Source organism: Gallus gallus, chromosome 3 (genome assembly GCF_016699485.2).
Source record: "Gallus gallus isolate bGalGal1 chromosome 3, bGalGal1.mat.broiler.GRCg7b, whole genome shotgun sequence".
NCBI classification, from domain to species: domain Eukaryota; kingdom Metazoa; phylum Chordata; class Aves; order Galliformes; family Phasianidae; genus Gallus; species Gallus gallus.
In genome coordinates, this window is record NC_052534.1 from 97,504,373 (window position 1) to 97,529,137 (window position 24,765).

Consider the following 24,765-nt stretch of genomic DNA (forward strand, 5'->3'; position numbering starts at 1 on the left):
AACAGGAATATATAGATTTAAAAAAAAAAATCATTTTAGAATAACAGAAGAACAGTTAAAAAATAAACTCTTGGTATCAGTGAAAATAGAGGGTAACAAGAAGAAAACATCATTTCCCTGCATATTTGACCCCTGTAACAACCCCTCCTGAACCAAAACTAATGAAATTAAATCATTCTACCTTGTCTATAAATGTGCCCTTTTCTTGTTTGTTAGTAAGTACTCACCCTGGACATTCTGGCAAGTGTGAGAAAGTGGGAGAGCACAACAGGATTTCTATTTATATATGGCTGGTATTTGCAGATCCTTATGATTTCTTATTGTCTCTAAGAGTATTTTAAGAAAACTTTCCCAGAGATTAAGAGCATAATCACTTGTATCTAAGCTGTTCAGACAAACTTATTTGGATTTAACACATGATTTGTAGGCTTATGAACACTTTTGCTGCTACAAGCAGTTCATAATTGGCAAGTATTTTTAATTGGCAAGGCCGAACTGCAAATATTTTGGATTCTTCAATCAAATTCAGTGCAACTATGATGTCTTTTGGCAGCTTTTTGTACTGTAGCATGCTTAAGACCAGAATCTCTCCTCTCTCTCTCTCTCTCTCTCTCTCTTAGCTATCAGATATATAATAATGGAAATAAAAGTAGAAATTCTTCAGAATTGACTTATTTTTCAATTGTGGATTAATAGCAGGAGTGTAATATCCCAGAAGGTCAAGGCCTTTTGAATGGGAGCACCTCTCTGCCCCCATACCTACAAGCAGCTATGCCGGCTGGTGCTGAGCCTGACTAGGGAAGAGCCCTCCATCTTCTCCCCTTCTCTAAGGTGTCCGGGAACTGCAAAAAGACTTTTGGGTCCCTCCAGCATGTTCACTCTGTTAATACTGCTTGCAGGTGTCACTGCAGATCTGAAGCCTCTTGTCTTGCTGTTATCACCAATCAGCAGTTTTAGGCTGCTCTCATTTGGCAACCATGATGCCATCCCTTCACCTACTGGATAAGCCTGAGGTTATTTCTTGTTCCTGTAAAGTAACAAAAGGATTTCGTTCACATCCAACTTATGCACCAAGCAGCCCTTTATCTTGGGAATCAAATAGGATTGCTTACAGCGTTAGATTAAGAACAATAATAATAATATATTTTGTTTCTACTGTTTTGAATATAAGATCCAATTTGCCAGCTGAGGTCCATAGAACCTAGGGGAAAAAAAGTTAACGGATTTTCTTGTTAATTTTACTGACAATATCTCCTTCGAACTGAGGGTATAAATTCTGCTGTTCTTAAGCGGGTAAGTTTCAGTGAGGAAAATGGGAGTTCATCCAAATGTGAACTAAATAAGGTCCTCAAAATCTGGCCTTATGTCAGAGAAGCTGCTTTTTGCAAATTGTGGTTAGGATTGCGGGTTGTGATTAGTGTTTATTATTTTCTAGCGAGTCTCACCGAGGTTTCCCATAGTCCAAACATCCACAGTCCAGAGGAATTTAATACATCCTTTCATAAGACTGCACTCTAAGATTCAAGAAGCCTACATACTATTATCCCTGAATAAAAAATATTCTCAGCATTATATTTAGTTGGGTGTCCCAGAGAAACCAGCAGTTCCCAGGGAGATAGGAAGCAAATAAAGCTTCTTCAAGACTCAAGATTTATGGACAAAAAACACTGTGATGGAAGGTGTTTAGGCTATGGCATATCCCACAAACACAATCATCTCTTTCTTTTTACTGAAGACCTCTTCATAAAGATTTCATTCTGTAGTTTTGTGAGAAACTGGAAGGTCTGTTCCTATGGCAATTGTTTCTGTTTCCACCTTAATAAATAAAATCTGAAGAGTCCTGACTTAATAATTCAGAATCTTCTCCTAACACTTATGTCTGAAAAGAAAACCTCATGAAAAATGTTACTATTCTGATTAAACACTATTTTACACCAATTGCTTCCTCACTTTTCTTAGCCTGATCAATATCCTGAAATGTACCAAAACAACAACAACAAAAACAAACCAACCTTATTATACTAGATTCTATTTTATCCATTTTAAACCCAGTGCAATAGTAATTTGATTACTCTGAAGCTGAGATCAATCTAAACTCTGCTGCAAAACCTAGATCATCAATTTTGATTTCACTGACCAAGCGTCTTCCCTGCTGGGAAGCTTTATGAATGATGGACCACATCAATGAACGCTTACTCTGAGAATTGCTCCATATGTTGTAGCACAGGGATGATTCACCTCATTCATACAAGGACTGCTCAAGTGAAGAAAAGGTGGTTTGTCATATATCATGGATTTTGTGTACTACAATTTGCAGGCTCATAAGGATGATATCTCTGTTTACTGGGCATCCCAATGAAACAAAGTACTCTCTATTGGTGACACTAAAATCCACATTTCCCAGTGTCTGCACAGTTTAGCCAGTTGTGTCCCAATCCCCAGCCCCTATTCCTTCTCTCTACCTCTCTGATTGGAGATATAGGATATAGGATATATAGGAGATAGGATATCACAAAACAAAAACAAAAACAAAAACCACCCAGCCACAAAAACTGATATAGATATCACTGTTAACTTCTGTACAATGGTGAGTCTCTGTACATACTGCCCATTCAGATTTTGTATTTATCTTCTTCCCTTTGCTGATTTACCCTATGTATAGAACATTGCTTAAAATAGCATAGTTAACATCCAAATTATGCCATTATTCAGATTGCTTAAAGTGCATAGAAAGTGGCCTACAGGGAGACACCTGCAGATTAAATGAGATATACAAAGGTTATTTGAAGGTTTCTCATACATACAGAGCTGACACTGTATCATGCAAAAGTGAATTCTAGGTTGAAAATATGGAAAATTATATAATCAAGACATCATTGTATTTCCCCATTCCTACTAAACTGACAGGGGGATGGTAAAGAAGGAAATGTAGCAAAGCTCATCATGTTTTGGAAGACATTATTAAATTAAGCTGCAACTTGAGCAATAATTAATTAATGCAATGTGGAAGATGTAGGGTGGAGAACTCAAAACAACTCCGCATCAGTCTGACTTTGTTCTGACTGAAGTTAAATTGACTTGTTCCCAGTGACGTCAATGGGAGCCAAGCTAGATCAGTACTGAGTATTTCTGACAATCCAATTTTAATATGCATTGACCCAAATTGTCAAGAATCATTTGTGGTTTGTGGTGTTGTCCAAAATAAATCACAATAAGGTCTCCCTTCTGAAATAGGTGTTCAGCCCCAGCAATTAAAGACTCATTAGAGACCTGGTAACCAAAAATCACAAGTCACATTTAAACCTTTAGGACCTTAACAAAGTATTTGCCATAGTTTCTCCAAGTATCTGTAATGAACTGAAATTATATTTGTGTTCAGTTCAAGAAACTGAAGTGCTTTGATTTTCAATAGGCTGCAACAATGTACTTCGTTTAAGTTCTTTGATTTCTCTCATGGAAAATTACAATTTCTGCAGAAATTGCTTTTTCTTTTGAAGTGATTTTTCTTAGTAAAATTCCTAAGTCTATTCATTAGGCATGCTCAGTCACACCAAGGAATATCAACACATATTACAAGCGCCCTTGAAGCCAATAGTCAAAGTAAGTTATTTTTTAAAGCAAGTAAAGGTTTTGTTCCTTTCACTGTAGTGACACTCAGTACACACCAGATAGTCACCGACATCGGAGCAGATATAATTCCTTCTCTACATGTTACTCAGCCATAGCAGATCTCCCTGATCCCACCCCCCCAACCATTTCTGAAGACTTTTCACTTTTCAAAAAATAAACAGAAAACCAAACAAAAATACACATTTGACATTGCTTTGCATTCTCAGCCAGTGCAAACAGACTAATCAAGTCATGACCTCTTTTATGTAAAAGAACTTGTTTGTTCTAATTTGGAACTGGACACTAATGCAGATTCCCACTGACTTCTGGCAGTCACAGGAATAAATACGCAAACCAAGCAAGGGATATTACACAGTATCTCAAAAGCATGTTGAAGAACAAAACCATACAAACAAGTATTTATATATTTTTACAAAGTACAGAAAACTTTTCTTTTAGTCTCCGTATTTCCAGTTCATTAAGTAATCCATCCAAAGTTTAACTCCTCAAGCCATAACCACAAAGTAACAATCATGTTAAGCAGCTGATGTCTGCTTAGTGTAGTCCTATCTCATGAAGTACAAGTTTCAAGAGAGGAAATCCATTTGCAATGAAGAAGAATCCATTGCTGTTCTGCTAATGTCCCAGTCAAATGTGGAAGTTTTATCTGCTCAGTTTGTTACCCTTCCTGTTACTTAGGTCTCGGCTTTGTTCTTTCTGGGATTAGAAAACAAGCACAAACACACCTCCTAACACCACGCCATTCCTACTTGCCAGTCAGATGATATGCACTATAGGTATGAGATTGATAAGATTGTCTCTGGATATATTTGTGGTTCTTTCAGGGACCCTCAAAAAGACTGTTGAACTTTCCAGAATGCAGCTTTATCTACCAAACATGTAGCAGCTCAAACAGCAGAGGGTGCTTTGTAAGCAAATACAAAACACTTGATCTAAAATTATTGCTGTAGATAGATACTGCAGCTGTGCAGATGCTTTGCTACCAGCTCTATTCATGAAGTAGCAGATTCAACAGCTCACTGCTTATTAGAATTGTTTCAGATGCTTCAGTAAATCTCCTGTGAAAACCACCTCAAAAATTCTAGATATAGGGGACAAAAATGTAGATGTTTAATCATGGAGCTCCATGTTTTTAAATAAGGTGAACAGTGTGCTATGAAATAATGCATTATTCATAGATTCATACTGTTTCAAAAGCTTAATAAAGAATTTGATTAATAGTCCAAGCACATGTCCCACATATTTATATCCCAGTATGCATACAAATGTAACGTATAACATTAAATACTTGTAATATTCTCTCGTCCTTTATGCTTTTTAAACACTTACAAATGCAGAGCAATTGAGTCAAATTGCAAAACAAAGCCAAGCACACCCAAGTGCTATCATTCTGAAAAGCTGGTGGGTGGTCATCCTTCGCAGGGAGCCCTATTTCACTACCATTGTGCTGATCTGCAAGAGTTTGAGAAAAGCATCTCCTTGTATGGCCAGAAATGAATATTATGAATGGACTGTGATCATAAAATACCATCTAAAGCATAAAAATGAATCTTTATTGAAAATGAAATAAAAGCTGTCTGGTCCTGCACATCACAAAAATGTTTAATCTTATTGACAATCTGCTGCCACATGAAGCATTCAGTTACTGTGGGTGAAAAGAAAACCCTTGTTCATAGGAAATGGTAAGCTTCTGAGACACTTGTGTAGGCATTCAGTAATGTGCTCTACATACTAAGGAGTACTGCATGGAACTACAGCTAAAGCTATGGTTATTCACAAGAATATACAGACTAACATTATCCCCAGCATCATAAATGTGCTTACCTGTGTAATAAATATAGTTTTGAAGAAGCTCTTCTAAGAGACTGATATTTTGAGAAAGCAAGTACATTGCATCTTTCAATAATTGCTGCTGCCCATTCATCTGACTCCTCCACATTTCTTTCCTACATAGCTGACTGGATCTTCTTTTCTGTATATGTTCTTTGAATTAACTTGTTTTTTTGCCTTTTTTCCTTTCTTTGTTTCCCCTCCTTAGTATCCTGACTTCCCCTAGCAAGGCAAAGGGAAGTTCAGTGCTGAGTTTTCAGGCATGAAGGCAATTGGGTAATGGAGGACAGGGTGAGGGAAACTTCAAATCTTTAGTGCTAATGTAATTGCAGCTTAGCCATTTTAGGTTTGAAATCAAATCACAAGACTTTCACCAGCTGAGGATCTAATCTGGAACATTTTTGAAAAAAGAGTGAAAGAAATTAGATTTTGGGCCCATCCATTTCACCCTGCTATGATCATTGGACAGTACGTCTGGCGAGGAGTTTGAATAAAAGGAAAAACAAGAGAGAGCAGGGACATAGAGAAGTCAACTGGCACCACTAAGGAGTTTAAGAAAGATGAACAAGAAAGACTGGTGAGGAACAAAGATGCTGAGGGAAAAGTGGTATTAGGCAAAGTTCATAAAAGACAGAGAAACAAGTAGATTCACTCTGGATGTCATTGGGGAAAAGCAGTTACTGGGGTAGAAAGAACACCACAGAGTACAGAGAAATCCTGGGAAGTGAGCTCTCTCACATCCAGATTTTTAAGCTAAAGGCTTCACTCACAGTCTCACTTTCAGATTTCTCTTAAATTTCTTCTTGCAAGATTCATTTCTGCCATTGAATTCCGATGGAAATGTAGCTTCTACTGACACATGCCCTGACCATATCATGCTCAGTAGTTCAAGGAGAGCTGCTGGGGGTTAAATTGGACCATGTGGATCATCATGTTTGACTTCTGTAAGTAGTACATCCTCAGCACAATGAAACTGAATTCCTAGCTGCAACTTTTTCTTTTTTTTTTTTTAATGATAATAGATGTCTTCATGTTCCTAACTTCAGTTGTTCCATTGGCTACTTTTCCTCATTAATAATATTTTGCTGTGTACATTTGTAGCCTCAGATTGTCATTTTTTTTTCCAGTCACTTTATGTATTTCCAGAATTTTCTCCTGTATTAGATCCTCATACAATCCAATGAAGCAACCCTTCCTTTAATAATAATGAAAAAATAGAAGTTCTTTTTAACTTCTTCCATTTACACAATTGTTGAAAAGTTGACAAAGCACTGTATGCAGCACTGCATCAATAAAATTTCCTTGTCCTATTCTAAGTTCTCCCATTCTTACACCACAAAATACTTTCAGCATATCTTCAGGGGTTTGTATTGATGGTTATTGCTCCTAAGGTCTGTTGAACTTTGCCTCCTATCAAGATCGCACCTCCTGTGGAGGTTGTGGAGGCATGACCTACTTTCTGTCACCAGCATTTCTAGGAAAAAATGCTTTCATTAGTATGAAAGAGACAAAGAAAAAGGAAAAAGTAGATCAAGAAAATTTAATCAATTGAAAGTTCTTCCAGTAAAAGAAAATAAGTGAGTAGATTAGGGAGGGAAAGGATTAATGATGTACAATCTGCAGTGGAATCCACAGAATCATAGAATTTTTAAGGTTGGAAAAGATCTCTAAGATCATCTAGTCCTACTGGCAACCTATCTCCACCATGCCCACTATCCCATATTCCTCAGTGCCATATCTACGCTTTTCCGAACACCTCTGGGGACAGTGACTCCACCACCTCCATGGGCAGCCTGTGCCAGTGCCTCACCACTCTTTCTGAGTGGGTTTTTCTAATATCCAACCTGAACATCCCCTTTCACTGCTTGAAGCCACTCCCTCTAGTCCTATTGTTGTTACCTGGGAGAAGAGGCCAACCGCCACCTCACCAAAACCTCCTTTCAGGCAGTTGTAGAGAGCAGTAAGATCTTTCCTGAACTTACTCTTCTGCAGACTAAACATCCCAGTTCCCTCAGCCACTTTTCAAAAGACTTGTACTCCAGACTCAGGAGCACCCTCTGCTTTCAGGAGAAGTAGTAGAAAGTGGTTACTAGTATATGCAGAAAGAAAACCCTATGCATTGCTTTGTCCTATTAATAGACAGGATGAAAAAGTGGTAAACAGCACATCTGCATTAGACATGTACACTAGGTACTAAACCCTGGGGAAGCTACAAATCAAGACAGCACTTCAGACCAAACTGAGGGGGATTGATATTATGCTGTGGTGGTGGAAGGGCATCAACAATGGAAGACAAAGGTGAAACAAAAGGAGACATTACAGAGAAGGAGATGTTACAGCTCTCACAAATACTGGGATTAAGAAGGAGGAGGAAAGGCAAGGAAAAGATATGGGTGATGACATGGATGGGAAAGGGAGTGGGAAGCATTGGGACACAAAGGCAGAAGAAAAATCTTGTTATGGCAGGAGTCACCAGATGGCATTGTTACACATAGCCTTAAAGGTTATTTCCTTTGGCAAGTAAGCAAGTTTTTGTCTCAGGAAAAAATGCTGTGTTTTAACTGTTATAAATGCCTGCAGAAGGAGTCATGATTAGCAATAGGTCTTCAGACAATGTTAGAGACAGAGATTGTGGAAGAAAGGCAGAGGAGTGTTTGGTCTTTCAGTCAAAAAAATAAAAATAAAAACATTATGAGCTTATCATGAATGACTATGTTGATTCACAACTGACATGCAGGCATTAGAATAAGCTAGAATTAAAAGCAAATCCCACATTCTTTCTCTCTCTCTCTCTTTTGTTTTTTTTTTAAGTGGTGAGCTAATCTATAAGGCTCTGACAGCTCCTATCCTTCAGTAGAAATGTATTCTGATGATATCAGGGAGGACATAAGGTCTGAAGACAAGAATCAAGTAAATGGAGGAGAAGAGTATGAAGTGGAAAAATATCAACATTGAGAAAGAACAGAGAAAACATTAGATACAATCAATGGGTAGTGAAGCACATCTGCAAGTCAAGGCAATCAATAGAACAGCAACTGCGGAACAATGAAGATGGCTCAAAATACCATGTAGAAGTATTGTATAGCCAAAATAAGGCAGGTGAAAGTTAAGAGTGTTGTTTCTGCCTGTTCTAAGAGTGCTAGCATATTTTTAAAAACAAACTGCACCAGAAACAGACAGTGGGAGAGAATGGCACTATTGTGGAATTAATGAAATTTGGAGCAAAGGATCCCTTCTGAACTTACTGCATATCAAAGATTTAGGGACATACTCAGCTCTTAGCAAATCTAGGACTAAACCTGAGACAATCTCAGTTGCTTTCAGAACCTTCTTCTACCCCTGTGCTGTACCTAGACCTCCTTCCCACTCTACTTTGGGAGTCCTTCCAGAACTACCTGCTCTTAGAAGGCCATGTTTTTAAATAGCATTAGCTATTTTCAGCTAATCAGGGCCTGCTCTATTTAAAGACATATTACACCTGCTTGTATTTTAAGAAGCCTTAAAAAGGGAAACAAACACTTTTAACTGCTTCTGTCCATCTGCTCTCACCTTCATATGCTCGTAGACCATTTAGCATCTCTTCCTACCATAACAAGTAAGAAGTTATCTTGTTAGGACTAATGACTTAAGGGAATTGGATCATACTGGTAGGCTTTCTTTTAAAAGAAAACATTTTTAACACTGTAATGAAACTGTACATTCAGCTAAATTTGTGAGAAACAGTTCATATTTCTGCAAGAGTATTTTCCTGGATCTGAATTTCATCTTCTTGTATTTTTGTTTTCTTTGGTTTAGTTGATCCCACTTACATAACTGTTCTTTTTATTGAGTAAACCTAAAGGTCAGTATAACATAACATCATAATTGAGACTGTAACATGTGAAGGGGCAATATAACGAACTAATGTCCTTTGGGCTGGTGATCCCACTTGATGTAGGTGACTATGACTAATTTGTCCTCACTTCCTACCTGCAATTGTCCTGTGACTTTTATCTTACTGTTACAAGCCAGAAGAGATGTGTTTGTGCCACCACTTAGAGTGAATGCTACCACTAGTTCCCAAGAAAGGAATGTTTTTCACTTTACTGGAAACTGGGGAAACAGATTATTAAAACAAACAAACAAACAGGAAAAAAAATCCAATAACAAAAGCAAAGAACAGTGGTTCTTTGCTAGGAAATTCAACAGAGCCAATAGTCATGCTCTTTCAACCTTCAAAAAATCTATCTGAATAAAGTATTGGATAACATCCAAACAAAAGTAATTGTAACAAGGCAATACAAGAGTACACCTCCTATACATTGTAGAGACCACTTTCACTGTATACATATGGCAGGATGTTCAAATTTAAACAAAATATTTTGTTTAAAAAAAATAAACAAAAAGCTAGATGGATATATTTTTTTGAGAAGCAGAACAGTGAAAAGTGAGTGAAGAAGGTCACTAATGGCAGAAAAAGTCTCAAATCCTGTAGTCAAATGATACCGTTTCAAAAATAAAATTTGCAAGAAGTAATGTGATCTTCACCTAAAGGGAATAGTATCAGGATTTCACAGTTCTTCCAGAGGATCGATCCCATATGGGTTGGATCCTCATAGAAGAAAATTTATATTGGTTCATGTAAAGGAGAGTACGTTTTAAGTAGTTGCTCTAAGTAACACATTGGTACCTTTCCACAAATATATCTTCAGTTCCCCCTAATTTTGGCACACGCTTTACAGACTTCTTATATTTTACTGGAATTTGCCTTTGTTTTAAGAAATAAAGCACACTACAGAAGCTTTATTTCTTTCTATGAGTCTTAGGATTCTAGAGTTGTTAGTTACAATTCCCTCCTTCATTTCCATTGAAATCATAGAGATGGCCATGAGCAAACCTGAGCATGAGAAGATAAAAGCATGGAAAAGACAGATAGAGAACAGATCTTAAACAGACAGATCTCAAAACATGAATTCTGTCACCATCATGGCTGCTCTTTTTGGTATAACAGCCAAACCATTTTTCCACATATAAAGCACCATTCATCTTCCTGCACCGACACAACAGTGTCAGACTATATTCTCCAAATCAAATGCCGTTAATCTAGTTTAACATCACACTTGCTATCTTTCAGGAATTGGAAAGTTTGTCTGTGACTTTGTCCACAAAATGTTGAGTTCCAAATATGCTTAATTTTGCATGTATTGAAGACAGATTCCCAGCAAATGAAATCCTATTTTAGTCTCTCACATGAATGGACAAAATTATGTCTCCATACATTGTGTGGACAGACTATTTTTTTCAAAAAAAATCAAGTTGATTTAAAGCTGAGGCAAATTATCTGATGGTAGGCTTATTTTGTTATATGTTTTGGTGTGCAATGTAGTATTTGATTAGATAAGTGAATTATAATTCCATAATGCATTGTGTGCCTGTGAAATTGGTATTGAATCAGCCCCAGATCATAGCTCTTGTTTTTGTTCTTTCTTACCAGGCGAGATGGAATCCATAGAGCGAAATGATGACAATAAGCTCTCTGGAACATACCAAGTGAGGTGATTCAGCGCAGTGTCTCCACACACTGTAATTAAAAGGCAGGCAGACACACATTTTCAATAATATGAAGGAAAGTGTTTTCTAATTGCTGTTTTCTTTTTCTTTTTTTTTTTTTTTTTTTTCCCCATTTGAAATACACTTGTTTAACCTGCAGTGCAATCCATCTCTTCCTACCATGTGTCATCAGTGAATTGGAAGGTTTATTCATGCTCTGTGCTATACTCCCTCAGCCGTCTCACAGAGAAGCTATAAGGTATATGCTGGCATTCTGCAGATCTGTCTCAGACACTTTATAGCGGCATCTTCAATATCTTCACCAAAATATATATATATATATATATATCAGAAGAGATGGACAAATCCATTTAAAATTAAGTCTGGGAGAGTTTAATGATTATAGATGAGAATCATGCAATCATCATGTCCTGTGTGGAGTATGTGCATCTATTTACACCTCACTATGTAGGTGGAGTGGTTTGTTCTCACATACCCTTGCAATGATACATTTACATACAGAGCCTACTCACAGTCCATATCAACTCCAAAGCATTTGGCATTATCTACCATTATATTTAATGTTAACACTTATGTTAAGGAGGGATATACCAGGAATACAGAAAAGGATTACTTTCTTTCAGTTTCTCTTCCTATACAGCTTGTTGTCAGTGCGTTATTGCGTGCCATGTACACTAAGTTATATTAACTTTTAACTTTTATTATTGTAGAACAAAATTAAGGAACTTTTTTTTCCCCCTTGCTTTTGTTTTGCTGGCTGTTAGTGCTCCACTTGCTGTTTAGTCCTGGAAAGGTGTCATTACTGTGCAGAGGTTTCTTCTCTTTCATTAGTATCAGTACACATGAATACATTTTGGTTTGAACTAAGCATAATGTTCCAGAGCCTCACATTTCAGGACCAGTGTTGAAGGAGTTTTGTCAGTTAAATTAACTGGAGATTCTTTATACTCCTGCTGATTCAGGGGATCTTCAATTTTCAGCCACTTTTCAGCATAGGCTTAGGAAATACTTTCTAGATTAGATTAGGGAATGAAATTAAATTCAGAAACTGGGGTAGTCTGCACAAAATATACCATTTAGTGATATGTTTTCTTCTCAAGTGTAAAATAAACATCCCTTTTAAGTTTAGAGATTCTTTCAGCTGTAGTTTAAAGCCTGTAGAATAACCATACAGAGTCAAAAAAGGAAAGAGTGCAGAGCTACCCAAGGAGAAGGAGAGTTCAATACTGACATTTTATACTACATTTATGCTACATTGATAGTATTTACTGATACTGATAGCATTTGAGTTGTAATAACAGCCTGGTAGGGGCTTCTATGTTCAGTGTACTTTTATTAAAGTTCATTTTACTGAGGAAACCACAGTTGCTCAGTCTTAGTATATATTATATATATTATTCCCACTGTTATTTTTTGTGATGATTGCAGTTGACTGAATGAAATCTTAGTTTGTGGATACGTCTGCATGGAAGAAAAATGTTCTGCAGCTTATTTTGTTGTTTTTAAGGAGGGAAGCAAGGTCCAGGGTAGGATTAATCCACTTAGTTAAAGATGTTAAGATCCAGGCTTTTACTGAAAAAGCCCCGGGCTGCAGAACTGTAGCAGGTAGATTAGGTGAACAGATCTCTGCTTGGCTCCTGGTGCCTAGTTAGTTTACAGTCAGTGATAAATATTAAACATCACCCTGACAGGTCACACAGACAGCCTTGGGCCTTATCTACAGTGAGGATTTCTTCTTTTTGCTGTCATCAGTAACTGTCCTGCAAAGCAGCTGCACACACACCATCTGCAGGCCCAACAGACGGGGCTGGGGCCCGAGCAAAGGTTGCTCACGTTGAAGGAGCAGTTCCTGCTGTCACATAAAAGGTCTGTCTGGGTCTGCATGTCTACAGACCCAGAGGCAAAGGATGACATCCTGCACGAACAGGGACAGAGACCCAAGACAGATATCTCTTCTGTTGACATAGGTTTACTTCTTGATTCATAATTTTCCTCGCAGTCCCTCTCCACACCTTTGAAAAGCTGAGAGTACCTAATTCAGAAAGCAGGCTTGTTCCTGCTCCTAATGAAATCATTAGAACACTGACGCTAACATTGACAGTTGCAGGACTGGGCCTGTAGTGAGCATGCATCGCGTTTCCAGAAATATTAGCTAGCCCATTCATTGCAGAGTGCCACATGGCATCCTTGCCAATCTCCATTCCACCAGGAGCTCCTCCAGTGGCAACACAACCAGCCTAGCACTCCTCATCTCCTTTAGTTTATCAGCAGTGTAGAGACTTTGCAGAGTTTAATTGAATGAAGCTTATAAATAATTATTGTTTCTTGCACTTGGAATTGAAAAGATCTCTTTGAAAGGATTATTATTATTTTTAAAAATTGTATTTAATTTCTTCCTGGCTTTCTTAAGAGCATCACATTAAAAAATGTGAAGTTTTTATTGTGTTTTTAAATAATTATATTTGACAGATTTTTTTCCTTCTTATGTTTGCGGGGGTTTATCTACAGACTACCTTGCAGAATGAGCATTAACTCCCACAATTTAACAGCTGAAGTCTTAACATAGCCAGTGACTTCTTTCTCTGAAATGCTACTGAAATGAAATAGATGTGAACAAGAACACCTAAAGGTGAGGAAGCAAGAAATCTGCTTTCTGCTCTTTCCATTCCTAACTGCCTTTGAAAGCATGCCTCTCTGAAACAGTTTTTTCTTGTGCCCAAGTGAGCAAATTTGGTGGAGTAAACATGTCTGTGCAGTGGTAATACAAAGAGAGCCATGTATCATTTCATCCTGAGGGAAAGCACATCTGGTGCATCACAGGTTTGTCAGGAATTAGGTTGGGAGTCACAGCACTACGGGTTTTTTTTTAATCCTGTTTAACTTTAAACTGTGTTTTGTAATCAGTGTAATAGAAAGCAACACTGAGACACAGGGATTAGCTGTGAGAAGAAAAACAATAATGCAGAGAGTTATTTGATCTATTTCTATTTGAGTTAGAAAGTGCCACTTTAATAGCTCAGAGAGCTGCATATTTAATCTCAGTTTAGCAATCACACTGTCCAATGCTTGAAGTCCTTCTAAAGGATTGTCTAAACAGGACAGAAGTAAGCTGAGCAATTTAGAAGTGAAATAAACAATTCAATATGTAATAAATTGCATGAAACGTGGATCATATTGGGTGGCTACAGCTATCAGTAATGTTGAGCATGTGAGTAGAAAGGAGCATTTGGTAATGAAAATGAAATGCGTAACATAAGTCATTTCATGGAAGAATGCCTGTTCTTTAATTAGAGGAAATGGAAGGGAATCAGGGTAAATCCTACATACGACTTTGTGAACATATGAACTTTTCTTTTGTGCAATTTTTTGAATCCTGGCTTATGAACACAGACTGAGTGATCATGGAGACCTTCAGTCTGTGGAACATAAACTGGGATTTATCACCCTAGAGGAACTGCCACTGTAGAAATGCCTGTTTCAACATTGTCAAAAGCTCAACATATTTGGCAATGGAGCAAAGCATTAGGAATTCTTTAAAACCCATTTTTTGATCCAAACTTGTGTTGTAAATAACACAGCAGCAGCTACAAAGTTTCCACCATTAACTTGGTATGGAGAGATGTTTCTTTCCACAAGTACATTTAAAACTTGTTGAGTTTATTCCACAAAACTTACACACATCCCTCTTAGCAAGTAAATCAAAATTATGTGTTTATTTCTTTTTCTTCCTTTTTCTCTTCTTCTAGTTGGTCTGCTCCTACACACTTTACACTAGCAAATTCATCTTGAATAATAGAAGTTTTGCAAGAATTTGAGTGACAGAACCAGAGTTAAATGTGCACTGAATGGTTTCTTTCTACTGACAGTCAAACAGCATGTCATCAGCATTCCACTGTAAAGAGAAAGTGTTTAATTTGGAATTTTACAAGTTAAGTTTTAAGGACAGAATATGGCCTAAGGAGAGAATATGGCCCAAGACTCTCCACTTTGTGCCACATAAGCTCTGAGAAATCAGATGGTCTGTCTGAGAACAAGGCTAATGAGGCTAATTTTGGAAAACCGCTTTAGGCTGCATCTGAGAAAAAAGATTCAGATGTTTAATTTGGGCAGAAAACCTTAGACTGTGCTCCCTGAGGTATGAGCCAGCAACCAGTTCAGCTGTGGGCAGTTCTGTTTCTGGCCATGCTCCTGCATCTCTCTTTCAGTGCTAAGCAAGCTGGTACGTGACTCAGCCTACTAAGATATACAAAATAGACAAACTCTTTACTATGTCCTAAGGCACTGTTCTTTGCTTTCTAGCAAAGGCAAAAGCTTCACTTTCTCTTAGTGGCTTAGTGTTCAGCTAAACAAATAGACATGCTCTGCTCACAAGAAGAAATTAAAGCTCACAACATTGCTTCCTAGGAGAAGACACTCATAGCTGAACTGTAGGCATCAGTAGTATAGCTGCATGGCAGACAACTCTCTGTTCTTCAGTTTCATGCTCCACTGTCTCTGAGTCCACTAAATATAACAGAATAAATTACTTTGTATGGTGAAGAAATTTACTTAGCTCTTATTCCAAAAATAATAAATAAATAGTTATTGGAGCAAAATGTACAAATCAGGCTGCCTCCACTTTCTCAGGAACCCAGGCTGTTGATCATGCACTTGAAGAAACTGACTTCAATGAAAGTGAGAAAGTCACTTTTTCCCCCAAACTGTATTTCACCTCCTATATTTCATGGTCAGGTGGTGATGAAGTTAATTCTTCATCCATTTAAAACTTTAGGAATTGAGGATTTCAGATATCACAGTCTTGGAGTCTGTGTTACAGGCAACAGCTTGGCCTGTAACTCAAATCTTTTAAACTATCAGGCACATTAAATTACCTTATAAAACATAATGTTTGGGGTGAAATACCTGCAAGGCTGAGCTCTTCCCATGCCCACTAATGAGGATGGCCATGTACAATAATATACTGAAATGTACAGGAAATATAATTGCCACTAATAAAAAGTTTACCCTACTCCTGACAGAAGTTAAGCATGTCTTTGTTTGTTCCTGCAGGAAGTCAGACTTTCTACAAGATTGAACGCTGTGTCTCAGCAGAGATTGGATAGAAACTGTGAACTGAGAAGTATATATAACAAGGAGTTTGATTTCCTCTTTCCCGAGACTCCTGGAACAGAGTAATCAGCACATGTTTGGTATATGTATGACAACAATAACAAGATGTGAGTTTTGTTATGTTTTCATTTGCTTTATTTTATTGTCCTTTCGTCACAAAAACCTTGTTTGTCTGTCTTAAAACTTGACAACATTGCAGCATGTCTTTTAATTCTTGCTTCTCTGACTTCTATCCTGAACTCTCACTACCCAATAAAGCTCAACTTTCACCAGTTAAAAGAGTAAACTGTTTCTTGTATTATTATTATTTTTTTAAACTCACAAGCACTAGCACCTGTACCTTTGCTAGCTCTGTCCAAAGTAACATTAAGGTAGCTGGAGTAGGTGGCTTTGGTCATTACAAGTAGAAGTTTTCGGCCTAGTTTGTGCGTGAAAAAAAGCAACTGTTATTTGAAAACTTAAGTGGGTAAAATAAATGCCTGAAATCTCAATCTCAGTAAGCACATGTTCCGTGCAATGAAAATCCGTTTCTGTCAGCAGCAAAGGCTAGACATATCACAACCCCCCTTCTGGTTGCTGTCAGGGGATGAAGCTCAGGCATATGCTGATGCACACTGGTGGATCCAACTCAGAGAAGCCAGTATTATTAGTCTATATTTTTTCCATTTAAAAACTAGCTTTCCACAATGTTTTTGTTGACAGATTGCTGTTCAAGAGCACTGTATTCAGATAGACAGAAAAACAAACGTACGGAGTAGCTTACAACCCACTTAAACGTGAACTACTGCAACACTTATTCCTTGAACTTTCTGATTCTCATCTAGGGACCAGAAAGCTGACCATTTGCATTTCCCATTCTTTCAAGGTAAAGTCAATGAGTCTATGCCAATTTTCACCTGATGGGGATCTGGCTCACTGCACATGAGACTAATGGCTTCTGAAAAAACTTCAGCCTTGGCAGCGATAGTAAATACTGCTTCATGTTAGCTATGTATACCTCATACACTTAGTTCTAACTTACTGTAAATAGAATGAAGAGTGCTTTGTTGCTGAATAATTTATTACATATTAAATATGGCCCAAGGCAATAGAGTTTTCAAGTTCCACAAAGGCCTTGTATATTTCCTGCTGTTATAATTATGTAAAGGAAATACTGACAGTCTGAATTATGAAATATATATTATCCATTCAGCAACAGTTCAAAGATATATTGTGTGTGAGGGCAGTGAGCAAAGACAGGGGATTTCAAACAGTATGCATACTCTTACGGCAGGTACAGCATCTGTTTAAATAACTGCTATATAGCAGAATTGCAGAACAGAGAACTTCAGTTACGTCAACAAATGGGCATGGCTGACATCACTGACTCATATTCCCTTTATAGGCACATTTTTTCTCTCCCAGATTTGTTTTGTTTCATATTATCACTTTATCCTTCTTTTCAAGTTTAATGAGACATAAAAATGCCTTTTCTTCACAGAGCATCTTTCATCCAAACTCAGAGAATAATGCGGAAGCATTAAGGTTTACAGCACCTCTGTGAGGTTGGCAAGAGGTATCCAGAGACGTTTTCACCAATGGTAAGGCTTATATATCCCTAAAGTGAAGTGTTGTATCTCTTTTGAGAAGGGATGTACTTCATGCTTGATCTTAAACTGCATGTTACATTCATTCAGTCCTGTAAGATGCTGAACAATTGTCCTAAATCAAGAAAAGTACTTAATAGTTGTACATGGATTAGATGTGTAGATGACTAAATGTTTCATTTTTATACCTCAAAGAACCAAGTATTTCAGTAAATCAGAATCAATTGATTCTGAAGTATTGGTGAGACCTGAATAGTAGCTGAGATGGATGGGCTTTCAACTATAGACAAATTGTAAGAGGAAAGGTTTGCAGCTGTGCCATGACTTTCATCAGAGAGCTCAACATAGATTATAAAATTTATGAAGCAAATTATCTCTATTTTACAAATAAAGAAGCTTTGCACAAACAAATGATGTGATTTCCAAAAGTCAGCAGTAAACTAATATGATACAAACAGGAACACTCTATTGGCCTTCTGGGCCCTACCTTTTACACTGGATTCTACTTTCTCTCATATATATACATTTTTGAAACACTCATCTGCTCCCTTTAGAAACTGGGCAAAGATATTCAATAATATTAATGCTGGAAACTCTGGTCTGGGATTTATAAACAAAAGAAAACAAAAAGTCTCATCAGGACAGATACAAACATATTTTGAAAAGTATAAGCATACAGATTCAAACAAATATTTGTTTTTATTATTCAGGAGTGTTTTTTCCATGTATTTGTCACTGACTGTCACTGATCACTCCCACAACTGGAGTGTGACTACTGAGGGCTAGAAGCTCTTCAGAAGGGACAGGCAAGGAAGGAGAGGAGGAGGGGAGGAAACGTTACTCTCTACATCAAGGAAGGAATAGAGTTGAAGACCTGTCACTCAAGGATGACCACGAGCAAGTCAAAAGCCTATGAGTGAGAGTTAGAGATGGAAGCAACAAAGGGAGGCTTGTGGCTGGGATCTACTACAGGCCTCCTGATCAGTTGGAACCTGTTGATGAAGCCTTCTTCCTCCAGTTACAGGAGCATGGGTTCTCATCCTTCTGGCAGACTTCAACTACCCTGACAACTGCTGGAAAAGTAGCACGGTGAGCTGTAGACAATCCAGGAGGCTCCTGAAATACACTGAAGATAACTTCTTGAGCCAAGTAATAGACAGCTCCACCAAGGGGGATGCAATGCCAGACCTGTTGTTCACCAACACAAGTGACACCAGGACTGGAGGCTGCCTAGGCTGTAGTGACCATGCAATGGTACACTTCACACTCCTGAGGGATATGGAGCACGCACTAAAATCAGGACACTAAATTTTAGGAAAGCCAACTTCGAGCTCTTCAGGGAATTAAACAACAAACTCCCCTGAGAAGCTTCCATTATGGATAACAGAGCAGAACAGAGCTGGCAGATCATTAAGAAAGCTTTCCTTAGGGCACAAGAGCTCTCCATTCCCAGGTGTAGGAAGTCAGAAGAGGAAAATAAAAGACTGGCATGGTTGAACAAGAACCTGTCAAACTGGAGAGCAAGAATAAATTGAACAGGAAGTGAAATCCACGGTGAAGAGTATAGGGATGCTGCTAGGCTGTGTAAGAATAGGGTCAGGACGGCCAAGGCCCAACTGGAATGGGAGTTGGTGCCTGGAAAAAAAAAAAATCAATGTCACATCCATTTTTAAGAAGAGTAGAAAGGACAACACAGGGAACTATCAACCTGTCAGCCTTACCGCTATGCCAGGGAAGACCATAGAGTAGATCCTCCTAAAAGCTATGATGAGGCACCTGGAAGACAGGAAGGTGATTCGAGACAACCAACTAGGCTTCAACAAGGGCAAGTCCTGCTTGACTGACAGTGGCCTATTATGATTGCTAACTGCAGCAGTGGACAAGGGAAGAGCCGCTGATATCATTTATCTGGACTTCAGTAAGGCTTTCTACATGGTCCCCCATAATGTACTTCTTTCCAAATTGGAAAGATGTGAATTTGATGAGTGGACCATTTGTTATAAGATCATATCCAGGGAGTGGTGGTCAGCCTTTCAGGTATCTAAAGGGGGGCTATAGGAAAGAAGGGGATAGGCTATTTTGCATGGTCTGTTGTGACAAAGTGAAATGGTTTTAAACTAAAAGAGGGGATATTTAGACTGGATATAAGAAAGAAATTTTTTACAGTAAGTGTGGTGAGGCACTGGAACATGTTGCCCAGAAAGGTGATGGATGCTCTGTCCCTGGAGACATTCAAAGTCAGGCTCTAAGGGGCTCTGAGCACCCTGATCTAACTGTAGGTGTTCCTGTTCATTGCAAGGGAGGTGGACTGGATGACCTTTAAGGGTCCCTTCCATTCAAATGAATATATGATTCTGTGATTCTATGTTTCTTTACTTTTAAAACACTACATTTTTTCTACACTTTGAGCAGGAAGTTTGCTAACTTTTCCAGATCCTCTCTAAACATTACTGGTCAAATGGAATTAGGAAAATTTCCTGTGACAATTTTGAGTGATGTATCTTGCTATCTATGGAGATGATGCATCATAAGATTTCTGTATTTCAGAGGGTAGAAAAAGAAATGGTTTTATAATTAATGACATTCTGACATTTAACACAAAAACTACTTGTGCTAAGTGTCATTCATTATCTGTATGCCAGATCAAATGCACTTTGTTCTATAGATGGAATATATATGTCCTTAGTCACGCAGTCATGAAATTTCACCCTCATTATAACACTGTGTGAAAGGAAAACAGGCTGAGAAAGCAATTCCAGCTGTTATACTGAGGATCGGTTGGCTTAGGCTTAACTAAATCAGAAATTCACTGCAGTCATTGAAAGGGGAGATTGATAGAAAGCATTCTTGGGACCTGCATAAAAGTAGAGCAACAAGTGTGATTTGACTAAATGGCAGATTTAGAGATAGAGGCTTGATTTGCCCGTATAGACCCTCTGCTCTTCTTTGTATTTCTGCACAGTGATTATTTAATTATATTGATCATGTACTTAAAAAAAATAAAAAAAATCTGCAGAATCACTTCTTCATTTAGTGGGTGGTACTCAGTAAACAAGGCAGCTGTTCAATATTCCATTCTATCCACTTTATTCACTGTGTGTGGTCTCATGCCTTATTTAGTTCACACAATCCCAAATCAGCCCTGGGTCTGGAATTAGTCACCAAATAGTATGCGATTGTGCAATTAAAGACCGTATCAAAACACAAAAAAGGGTAAAATTAGGATTGCATAAAAGTTGAGTTTAAGTTAGTTGAATTACCTACATTTGAAGTCCTTGATTTTTCCACCTTAAACTTCTTTCAGTACTTTTGCTTTTATTTTTTCTACCATTCAGAGAAAAACTCTGCAGTGGACCTTTGTAAACCTCAGTTACTACAACTGAGAAGTTGTGGCCTAACTTGTGAATAGTTAACTGTGTGGAGCTAAAAAAAAACCAACACCTTAATTCTCAGTGTATCCCCACAAAAGCGTCAGGACTTTCTCTGCTGGGTCACTGCCTGCTGCGGTACTATCATTCTTTCCTATGTCATTCTACTAACACTGTCTCCTGATAAACAATCTCACCTTTGCTGGAGCAATTAAAAAAAAAAAAAAAAAAAAAAAAAAAAAAGGCTCATTGCTGATCCTACTTAATATAATACTGTGTCTCATGCACGGAAACCCATAATGGTTTAGAGAGAGATTATGCATCCTGGTTAACATCCTCTGGTCAGCTGAGGACATGTTGGGCATGATGGTATCCTCAGTCATAAACTATGGATTGTGCTTGTGAGCTTCCAAGGGCATCTCTTCATGCTCAGTTCACAAAAAGGCATAAGCTGGCCCATGGTATTAGAGATAAAAGACTCATCCTGTCACCTACTCCATTTCTGCTGTAGTTTTCACACATTTCCGCCTTATTCCCATATATAAGGGACCTCACTGTTAGCAAGGTTGTTTTTTCACATTGCTTTTTTTCCCCCCTTCATTTAATCCAAGTCTAATTATACCCAAGTATGTCTAATTATATCCCCTAATAGTAGGCTAAATAATTTCCAACCCTTCTTGGCTTTTACCCTATTCAAATATTTAAAACCATGGCCAAAATCTCCTCTCATTTCTACAGGCCTATGTCAGAGGATAACATTTAGCTTAGACCAATGGAGCTGCAGACTCACACTGATGGCAGCGTGGTGTGAGGACAGTGTCCAGTGTTCTGAGGTAATCCTAGGATACAATCACTTCAGTAATTCAGGCCTAAATTGATTCAGTTTGGCAGTTTTCCATAAAGCCTAATTTTTGAGGCCTTGCGGGATCTGAGAGGGGATGTAGGAGAGAGCAGGAGGATTAACTCATCAAAGGGTAAACTGATTGTTTTGAATTTCAAGTACAGAGACTTTGGTAAATGAATGCACAGAGGGCTCCAAACACACACGTAGAAGCACTGGGCTGCGGGCACTACAAAGGACTGACTGTTAATTAATTATTGTCACGCATATGTGGATTGTTAAACCACAACTACTCTCACAGAAGGGTATGGCTGGAAATGTCACCCTTGTTCTTGCTTTATATGACCTGGTGCAAGACACAGATGAACATTCATCCAACTTGTGTAAAGTAGCCTGTGTGCTGGCTGCTGCTCACATTTTTTTCCTCTTTATGTTGGCTGCCTTCCTACATGCATTGCTCACTTTGGTGTCCTCCACTTACCACCACAGCCTCCTCTTCTTCCTACTCCACCTTGAGCTATGAATAAAGAAAGGCAGCTGGATTTTTCGTAACTGTGTAAATTTGCTCCAAACCCACCCATCTGAGACCACACCTCGCCTGTGGCCTGGATCTGCTCCTGTAGAGGGAAACCTCAGTAATTCCACTGACCACTATCCAACACCGAGTAGTGTACACCAAAATTGAAAAGATAAACTAATATTAAAGGAGCCTGACTGCTAAATATTAAAGTCCTTGTTTTGAAGTAAATACAGTAGAATGCATGAAGTTCTTATGTTTTCTGTCACTGGAGGAAGAGAGAGAAGGAGGAAATTATCAGAAAGTTAATATTATTGTTAATATTACTATTAATGACCTTTTTTTAAATATCTGTGTTCCCAAATGACTGTTCTTTGCAGACTCAGAGTAGATTCTTCTTTCACAGAGAATTTCATTAATAATTTCCTTCTTTCAGTGTTGGTTTCTCTCATTGTTTTCCTGGGGATTGAAGCTGAAAAGGCTTTTTTCTTCATTCCCCTATCCTCAGAACTCACCTTTGGAAAATATGGCCCAAATACATGAATATATAGAAATGTGCAACTATGGTATCTAAATATTGCAGACTTTACCACACAAGACAAAAAAAATATATCTAATGTGTTTTTAAAAATCAGTTATGTTAACTTTGTGACTACAAACAGCATTGCATTCCCATCCTAATGGCATTGCTATTTCTTTATGTCACCACAACACAAGGCTCAGGGTACTCGGGCATGCTGCCAGTCCTAACTTGGCTAGATGTCTTCTACATTAACCTCGCTTCTCATTTTCAAATATCGTAAGGTTTGGTTTTGGAATGCTTGTTATTTGTTTGCATTTGTGTTTTCTGCATATACTGAAATTTCATACAGCATCATGAAGATCCTACTCAGGACTTTTTAGAGATTCTGATGATTTTCTTTCACTACTAAGCATACACTTTTCTAGCATGAAGTCTGGAGTGATTCTTTCCTTGAAGTTCTGCTTGTAGTTCTATAGCAATTCCAAACTCTGCAAAAGCTAAGACAAGTGCTTTAGTCTTTCAGTGAAACCTCTGCAGGACTGGAAGACTAAGTTAGTGACAGCTGATGAATTCCTGGTACCATTGATAGGTTTGTATGTGGATCATATTAAATCTCCCAGCAGCAGAATAAAGCGTTCCAAAACTTTGGAATTGCATTTACTTTGCACTATTTCCAAAGAAACTTCTTGTATTCATTCTGCTCATCATTTTACAGTTGGCATGGTAACTGCCTAAAAATGCGCTAGAGGCAGTACAGCTCTGAGCTTTCATTGTAGCCTATGATGCTTAATCAAAAAGTTTGCAATACATCCCAGTACTGTAAGTGGTAAGACTAAAAATATTGCTCTCTTCAGAGTATAAACAACTGCAACATGATTTTAAAAAGAGCTCGTGCTTACAATGAAACAGAAAAACACCAACACTTATTCCTTCATCTATTTCTGTATTTTAGCACTGTGCAGAAATTCTGTAATCCTTGAATGTCTGTTGAGTAAATTTTTCCCTTAAAACCCCATATTCTTTTAAGATTGACGTAAGTATGTAGGTTGAAAGAGTTCGCTCTCTTTAATATGTGACAAAGTTGCTATTTAAAGCTGTGATACTGCAAATGCATGCACATGAGGGATTTGCACAAATGTGAATAGTAGCATTGAACTCACGGGGATGGCTTACAGTAGCATGAACCTGTATGTTCAAATAGCTACAGAATTTGGTTCCAGACCTTATAATTCATAAAAGCAACAAAATATTTCCTTAACAATTTGCTGGCATTGTAGTTAGTCAATATTCCTAAGGAGACACAGATGTAGACTTAAAGAGGGAAAATGGGGTGTGTGAAACCACCACAACACTTGATACACAAACATGTAATGCTCATGAAGGGAATAATTGCACATAGCTACATTCCAGATAAACCCATGCCTGTCTAATTGAAAGTACTGAAATAGCAGCTATCATAATCTTAAATTATATGAAAATTGAGTATGACTTGCTTGAATAAGATTCTTTCAATTATTAATATTGAGGAGTTTCCAGACATTGCTCCAGCACATAGGGCAAATATCTCACATAAATGATAGCCCTCATGTAGCTTGCATAGGCTTGCAATGTGGGTGACAATTCTACTTACGGTGAATACATTCCTTTGTGGTACCATTAAATATCAGTGTAAAACCAGAGATTGCACCATAGTTTTTCCTAGAAGATTATGATAGTACAAATTTATGCACCCTGAACTAGCAGTGAATTATACACTCTGCGTGAGGCCAGATCAGTCCTGCAACTTAGCAAGCACAAGCTTTTACAAGGTG

At 38.0% G+C, this 24,765-nt stretch overlaps 2 long non-coding RNA genes across 3 annotated transcripts in view; one reads left to right on the plus strand and one right to left on the minus strand.

Annotated features, from left to right (window-relative positions):
• Positions 1 to 18,552, plus strand: part of LOC112532124 — a 122,420-nt gene extending 103,868 nt beyond the window's left edge. The window contains exons 3-7 of the long non-coding RNA XR_005858634.1: positions 11,150 to 11,248; positions 13,519 to 13,639; positions 16,060 to 16,226; positions 17,600 to 17,699; positions 18,416 to 18,552. This is a non-coding gene — a long non-coding RNA (uncharacterized LOC112532124). The remainder of the gene's footprint in view (positions 1 to 11,149; positions 11,249 to 13,518; positions 13,640 to 16,059; positions 16,227 to 17,599; positions 17,700 to 18,415) is intronic.
• LOC121110294 overlaps positions 665 to 24,765 on the minus strand; it is a 30,074-nt gene continuing 5,973 nt past the window's right edge. For both annotated transcript variants that reach the window (XR_005858633.2, XR_006938772.1), the window contains exons 2-3: positions 10,931 to 11,020; positions 665 to 1,027 (exon numbers count right to left, since the gene is read on the minus strand). This is a non-coding gene — a long non-coding RNA (uncharacterized LOC121110294). The remainder of the gene's footprint in view (positions 1,028 to 10,930; positions 11,021 to 24,765) is intronic.